Source organism: Rattus norvegicus, chromosome 5 (genome assembly GCF_021556685.1).
Source record: "Rattus norvegicus strain SHRSP/BbbUtx chromosome 5, alternate assembly SHRSP_T2T, whole genome shotgun sequence".
In the NCBI taxonomy this organism is placed as follows: Eukaryota; Metazoa; Chordata; class Mammalia; order Rodentia; family Muridae; genus Rattus; species Rattus norvegicus.
In genome coordinates, this window is record NC_141538.1 from 69,922,465 (window position 1) to 69,930,811 (window position 8,347).

At 36.8% G+C, this 8,347-nt stretch overlaps 1 pseudogene; it reads left to right on the forward strand.

Moving 5' to 3' along the window:
• Positions 1-340: 340 nt before the first annotated feature.
• LOC120103338 (small nucleolar RNA SNORA17) lies at positions 341-445 on the forward strand (annotated as a pseudogene).
• The last annotated feature ends 7,902 nt before the right edge of the window (positions 446-8,347 follow it).

Below are 8,347 nucleotides of genomic sequence, written 5' to 3' on the forward strand. Positions count from 1 at the left end.
GGGAAAATGGCTTTCCACTAATGTAGGCTCAAAATAATCATATACTCTTCGGCAAACACTATATATTGTAATATCTTTTCCCATGGTTCTGACATAAGAGAAGAAGGAACAGGGCCCATTGTAAACTTATTATTTGTAGAAATAAAAAGCTATATGAATTATGCTTTTTAATCTTGCTGTTATTAATTAAACTGTTATTTAATAAAGACCTGTGCTCACTCAGCTGGTAATTATTTTATCCTCTCAGCTTGTTTTGGAGGTGAACATTTGTATATTTTATCAATATTTGTTTTGGTGATATTGCTTTATTTATTTAATGAGATATGAGAATCAAGAAGCGACTGCTATGTCACATATGGGACAGTAAGTGGCAGAGAGGAGAGAGGCTATGTTTCCATTCAGTGCTCTGCCTTTTGAACATCTGAATGCTTAGTAAGCTAACTTTCCCTAGGGGTTTGGGGGTGGGGACAAAAAAAAAACAGCATGAGACAACCATCAGTCTGGTGCCAGGGTTCGACCAGCTCTCACATTCTCACACCCTCAAGTAAGTTTACTAGCAACTCCTGCAACCAGGGCCAGCTCTACTGAGCTGCTCATGTGAGGCACAGGGCCAGTTCTCTCAAGTCCCATAGAGCTAAGGAGGGAGGACCAGTTTTCCTGCTTTCATATCCCAGGGCCATCTGTCCTGCCTGCCTGCCCTAGTGGAAAGGAATGAGGAATAGCGTCTGTACCTCACCAATACTGCCCACATTTAAGACTTTGAATGGTCCCACCCCAACATGTACTTCATTGATTAACTGCGGGAGTTCTGAAGGGGATGGTTCAAAAGATCCAAAACTACAGCATCTCCATGACACAGGCCAACATCAGGATATTTGAGAAGCTTCATAGTGAGATTCTAATTTTGATAAGAGTAGCAGAAGCCAAAGACTACCAGAACAATGAGTCATCACAGTGAACATTTCCAAGCAAAGACGTGTGGTGAAAAAGATGTTCTGTGGAACACATTGTGACACACTACAGCTTCCATCATTAGATTCTCTTTCTGTTTTGTTTTTCTCTTTGGTACTGGGGAGTTACAAAGATAGAGGACACTTATGAAGGGAAGGGAAGATGAGTAGAACTGGATGAATGATGTGAAATTCACAAAGAACTAAGAAGTTTAAAACTAGAGAAGTGGTACGTCTCTCTACTTACACCTCTTCAAGATTTTAACTTCAATTAGGAAATTGAGATGCTCTAAATAAATGCCATCACCTCTGCTTGAGTCTCAGCATAAAATGGTCATCAACAGATGGTGCGCTTTGAGCCTGAAATCAAGTAAAGTATGACTTTCAATCAATGTAGAATGGAAATATATATATATATATATATATATATATATATATATATATATATATATATAGAGAGAGAGAGAGAGAGAGATGAATAATATAACAAGTAGAGGAAAATGCCAAGATTTTTCATTGTATCTAGCATTTCCGTCATTTCCGTCTTTGTGGGATTATTGTACATCTGTAGCTTTCAAATTTTGGCCAATTGCCTTGCCTTAGTCAATGAAATATTGGCAGCCACTATAAAACTACAATCTGGACCCCATTTGTATCCTTGTATTGGCTTTCCTAGCTCCTACTTTTGCCACAAAAAGAACATGATGGTTCTTTAATGCTAGCTTGTTCCAGAAGAATGAGAAGCACAAAGAACAGACAGAAATCCCACTTAGGAACCGGATCTAACTGTATAAGACAAGTGGCTCCAGAAAGAGTCTGTGGCTCATGGAAGTGGTGGCAAAAGCAAAGAAACAAATTCCTGATATTGAATGTCAACGTTCGGGACAATTTGTTGCATAGGATTGTTGTCACCACAGCTAACTAAAAGAGCAACAGTATTAGCTCTTATTATTAAACTATTTGATACATTTTGACATGCAAATAAAGCAGGAGAAATTCTACCATAGTTTATGGTACTTACCACATAGGCTAGTGAGTTTTACAAATTCCATAGGGACTACAGCTATAAGAGGAGCAGAACTCCAGATAGTATTGCAGAAGATTTGAAAAGAAAATATGTACATAGTAACCAACATGCTTATTTGAAGTTAGAAAAAATTAATAAGCAGCATATTTAAGCTTTGGCATGAAAAAAAAGTATTAACAATATAATGAAAAAAATAAATGATGCCAAACTTCTTTTGCAAAGATTTTTGATACACTTATATGGCCTTATTAATATTACCAATGTTTTTGGCACATTTCTTAAGAAATTATCATTTTGTCACTTAGGACAATTTCATAAATACAAGACAGATTGATATCTTTATTTTGAGCATAAAATCACGTCTCACTTTTTCAGTTGGACCAGGTACAGTTCAGGAAAACAGAAATTCGTGCTCTCTGATGTTTTAAGCTCATCACCATTACAGGTGAGAAAGTAGTTATTTAGTTCATTTTTATTATGAGTGTTCTAGACCTATTTTTTTGGCACCATGAGATGTAGGAGTTTATATGCCCCTTTAAAAACTCAATTCATATGAAAAATCTGTCAACAAAGTCCAAAGTTTGGAAATTTAACAAACTTATTTGATAGTGTGGCAATAAGGGGCCTACAGCATTATATAGTATATAAAGGTATTTATTTTTGAATATTTGCAAGTGGATGAAATACCATTTGAAAAGTACTTGACTATATACATAATTATAAGAGTACTTTTTTATCATTTAGCACTTATTGGAAAATTAAGCTGGGTATTCAGAAGATAGAATATAATGCATAGTTTCTGTTCTGTTTTGAATATCCCACAGGTTAGTAGTAAAACAGAATTATGAATGATCAGCAGTGAGTGACTGGTTTTGAGGCAGCAGAAACTCTGTACCCATTTTGAATTATGAGCTGTGTTCATTCACTTTGGATTTAAGCAGGGGATACAAATTGGATGTCCTCTAGTATACACTTGTATCACTGCCTTATAATCTTACTTTTGATATACTTTCTGTTGTTCACATATTACTTTTCTCTGATCTCTTTGGCCAGAAACTATTTTATCTGTTTTCTTTATGTCTTTGAATCTTATTTTTCCTCTCTCTCTTTTCCTTCCACTTCCTTTTCCTTTCTTTCCGTTTTTCTTTCTTCCTTCTTCCCTATTATTTGAACCCAGATTTTTATGCATTTCAGATATGTACTCTAACATTGAGCTCTCAGTTGTTTTATGTTAAATACTATCCCAAGCTGAAATGGGTGCTACAGTATATAATGGATGTCCACTCTTTGGATCACTCCTCTATCTTTAATAATTTCATCAATTGACAGATAAGTGTCCTTGCCATTAATAGGAGGAGTGTGTCCTTGCTTTCTTTCTCCGGTTGAGTATATCCAGTGTTTTATCAGTAGAAGATAATGAAGATTAGACAACTATTTCAGCGTTTGAGTTCTAAATAGTCCCCCAGTTTATAGAGGTTGATATGTTTGTTGCAAGTATATTTTAGTTTGATTCTCCCACCCCTCCACTACTGCTTCATTTGTTCTCCCCTGGGTGTTCTCACTTGAGTTTCCCACTTAACTATCCGGATATAAATATCTGAGTATCTGTGTCTTGGGGGATGTGAACTTAGACAACTGTCAAAGAAAGCTGCTAATTTTCAATTTTGATTTGTGGTGGGCAGACTCTCTGCTAGCTTTAGATAGAATTGGTATCACCTGGTGATTGGAATTTTAAAGAAAGTGTTCTTACTACCATTGACGTTTTATGAGATACCACTGGAAGAAACTCCCTCATGTGTGCAGTATCCTTGGTGTTTGAGTAGTTCAGAAAAGGCAGAAATTAAAGAATTTAATATCTTTAATTGGAAGCACTAAAGCATTAAAGGAAGTACTAATGGGACTCTCATCTCCTATGGCTGGAGGGCAGAGACAGCTTCAGCTTGGTCCAGAGACTTAATTAGAAGACAAGAGGTTCAGAGAAAGCTGGAGAGGGAATAATTCTGAGTCGAGCAATTCTGCTCTGCCAGAGTAAAAAGCCCTGGTTGGGGAGGAATAAAAGGATGAGTGCTTGAAGAGAAAGAGCAGGGTTAATATAAATGGAAGAAAGTGGTATCCAGGTTATTCTGTGCCATTGGTAGCTACGAAACACATCTTACTCCTTGCAAAAGGCTAATCTTGTTTGACAATACATAATGTTTTTTTGCCATTGAAACTAACAAGGTCCTTATTCTAGGATCGATTTATAAGTCCTTACCTAGCCACAATGTGAATGCATGCAACAAGAGTTGCCTAAGGAAGTAAGTACCACACTTACCAGAAAGGAGAAGGGTTCCTTTACTAGTACTCTTAGAAACTTGTAGACTGATTTATCCATGGGATGATGCCCTAAGAGTATTCATAGATCAGGGAGTTGTGGGCAGAGCACCACGTTGCCCCCAGGGAACTGTTAAAATTGGCTGGCATCTCCAGTGAGAGCTTGAAAATGTGAAGGCTCGTGTTATGTAAAGTAGAAATAGCAGCTCAGCTCTGGCAGATGGTACATGAAAGTAAACATGTTTAAGTAAATATTCTGTGAAAAGCTGAAAGATCCTCCAGTTAATTACATTCTGTAAGGCAGAACAAAGGGCACTTCATTTGTCAAATTGCAAAGGATTGCACTGCTTAGGAGGGCCAGCGTCCTTGAAAATCTCAGAATGATTGTATTCTATAAGCAAGAGATGGTAGCAGGCTTCTCCTGAACTCAACTCCATCATGGTTTGGCTAAATCTTGGAAATTGCAGTAATTCATCTTGATTGAAGTTGACAGGCATACTAGGTTTCCCTTCCTTACCAGAAGAGTCTCAGTCTCTACAAATTTCCATGGGCTTATGAAGTGTGAGGTCCCTATACACCACTAAGTATCCTATTCAGTATCCTATTTCACCACTAAGTTTGTGGCTGACATTATAACTGTATGTTCTGTATAGCATAAAATCATGTACCACCTAGACAGTTTTGATTAATAGAGAACCTTTAAAATTTATAATTTTTGGTATATGTATGTGATATTTGTGTGTCACCATAGCTATGTACATTGCATGGTGCATGTGTAGAGGTCAGAGAATAACTTTTAGGTTTATTACTCTTTTTCACCGCAGGCTCTAACGAAGAAGCTAAAATCTTCAGGCTTCTTGGACAAGCACTTTTCCCTGCTGACACAATTAATTAGGTCTTCCTAGGGATTTTTAAGTGCCATTTTTATTGCACATCAAGTTCAGCCTCTTAGAAATTCTGCTCTGAAAACCCAAGTATCATAGTGTAGAATACAATTCCTGTTGGTGGTGCTATGCCCTACTTAGATGAGATATTTCTGGGGACAATCAAAGTCAAATGAGCAGCCCAACTTATATCACAAAGTATTTATACCTTACTTAATTATTCAGACTTCTCCAGGTTAAAAAAAAAAAACGAAAAATAAATAGATGCCTATGAGGTAGGCAAGAGGTTTATGGTTGCTTCAGATTGTCAGAGCCTTCATGGTCTTTGAATGGCAACTGGACCTGTTAATCCTACAAATTCTCTTGCTTGGCTATTTCACCCAAGTTCTCCTTCGGTTCACTATCTTTATGGGAGCTTTTCTATACATCCTTCTAACTACAAACTGTCATATCAGGGTCTGTTTCTTTGTAAACCAACTCTACCACAAGTTTTCCTAACTTTTACACCACTGTGAGCCTAGTGTTAGTTCCTTAGCTTGATCCTCAGGAAGATAATCTATTGATATTTACTTTCTTTTTAATATTTTTATTCTTTGAGATTATGATATAATTTCCTGTTCACTTCCCTCACTCTTATCTTTTGCATGAATTCTCCTTGCTTTCTCTGAAATTCACAGCCTCGTTTCCTTTACTGTTGTCACACAGACACACATGCCTATTCCTAAATATATAAATAAAACAATAAATAAATAAATAAATAAATCTACACAAGGCAACATGTGTGTGTGAGAGTGTGTGTGAGTGTGTGTGTGTGTGTGTGTGTGTGTGTGTGTGTGTGTATGTGTGAAATCTCAGAGCTGACCATTTAGTTTTCAATAACCAGTTGGGAACTGTCTAGGTTAGGGTCACTATTGCTGTGTTGAAGCAAAATGAAGAAAAGCAACTTTGGAGGGGAAGGAATTATTTGGCTTACATATCCTTAATCCCAGCCCATTGAAGAAAGCCAAGGCAGAAATGCAAAACTGGACAAGAACCTGGAATCGGGAGCTGATGCATGGAAGAGTATGACTTACTGGCGTTTTCCTCATTATTGACTTAGCCTGCTTTCTTACAGAACGCAGGACCACCAGCTCACTCATGGTCCTACTCACAATAGGCTGAGTCCTCCCACATCAGTCACTAATTAAAAAATGACCTGCAGGCTTGCCTATAGCCTGCTTATATGAAAGTAATTTCTGAATTAAAGTTCTTTCCTCCCAATGGTTCTAACTTTCGGCAAGCTGACAGAAAACTATTCATCACAGATATCTTTCCCTGGCAAAGACCATTTATCTATTCTTCACAGTCACCTACTCGTGTTTCATCTATAATCTTATTTCAAGAAGCAGCATTTTCCTTTTCATCTTATAATCACAGAGACACACAGAAGTAGATCTTTTATAAACTTTTATAAGCAAAGTGCAGCACAGCATGAACATAAGGTCAGATAACTTTAAGATGGGATATAAAGATATTAAAAGCTAAGCCTGTGTTTAATTTTTATTGGTAAATGTTTGCTGTAATTCAAACCAGTGTTACTACCATCAAATTACCTGTTATGTCTAATGTAACTCTCTTTTGAGTATCTTGAAGGATTGTCTTGGAAAGCTATTAGCTACAATGAAAGTACTTTTTACTGAGAATGCAAGTAATAAACTGTGGATAAAGAACAATGATTTTAATCCTTAATGGAAACCCTATATTCAAAAATCTCTACACTTATTTGAAATAAAAATAAATATTGATGTTCTCAGAACCTTAATTTGCAAAACAAAGCTGCAGTGGGAAGAATTGATGCCTAGTGAATCATAGACTGCATCATAGCATCTATGTAAACACTTTCATGTAGAGGGCATTCAGATACATAAACATACCATTTATATTCAGTTTTCCAATGTAACTGAAATTGAATAACATGCAAAACTCATCATACCAAAATGTATTGTGTATTGGAAAATAATCAATGGAGAATTGGGTTACCCAACTTATTCTATGAAAACATGGAGTCCATCATTTCTGGAAAATGGTTTCACCTTAGTGTGTCAGTCTACTGAACCTACCCTCTATTCCAGTGTGGAAGCAGTGGTTTATTCCACATACAAAGGATGCTTTTAGATGTATTTGATGCTCTCATCGTTGACTTTTACTAATTACTCTTAATGACTCAGTTGTCCACACTTTCCTGCTCACTGAACTCTGATACACGACTACTTCTCCCAAGTTGTTTTCTGTTTTATTCTTCATTTTTATGACAAGAAGTCTCATCTTCTGACTGTTCTTTGTCTTCCACCTCATCATCATGTATTCGGATTCCTTTATTTTTATTGTTATTAATGCCCCCCAGGGTAACACTTCTAGCTTGATTCATTGTCATTGTAAAATTGATATTTTTATGTGATCTGTATATTCATACAACTTATCTTAGTTTTGTATATTCTGTCTTTATAGTGGAAGGAAAGCAAATTTGAATTTCTGGAAATTAGTGGCAAAACTAATAAAAAGCTTACTAAATGGCATTTGTGAGTTCACCAATAATATAACATGTAATTGCACATAGATATATTGTTCTTTGCTACATGAATCTGTATCTCAGCACACACTACATGTGACATATATAATGCGGCAGTGATGAATGAAGAGAAAAAAATCAAAATGGGAGAAAATTTGTTCATTGATCCAGACCTCTTTACCCTTCTCATCCAATTGTGTATGTAATTTGGAGTAATGTAAACATGAGACTAGGCTGGCCTCAAACTCAGAGATTTGCCTGCATCTGCCTTCTGAGTGCTGGAACTAAAGGTATATACCACCACCACCCAGAAAAATATGATATCAGTTTCAAGGTATGTTTAAGTATTGTACAGACTTTTATTTAGTATTTTTTATTAGATATATTTCTTTACTTACATTTCAAATATTATTCCCTTTCCCGGTTTCCTGTCCATAAGCCCCCATCCCCTATCCCTCCCCATTATGGGTGTTCCCCCATCCATTCCCCTTACTGACCCCCCCATATTCTCCTACACTGGGGTTCCAACCTTGGAAGGACCAAGGGCTTCCTCTTCCACTGATGTCCCAACAAGGCTATTCTCTGCTACCTATGCAGTTGGAGCCCTGGGTCAGTCCATGTATAG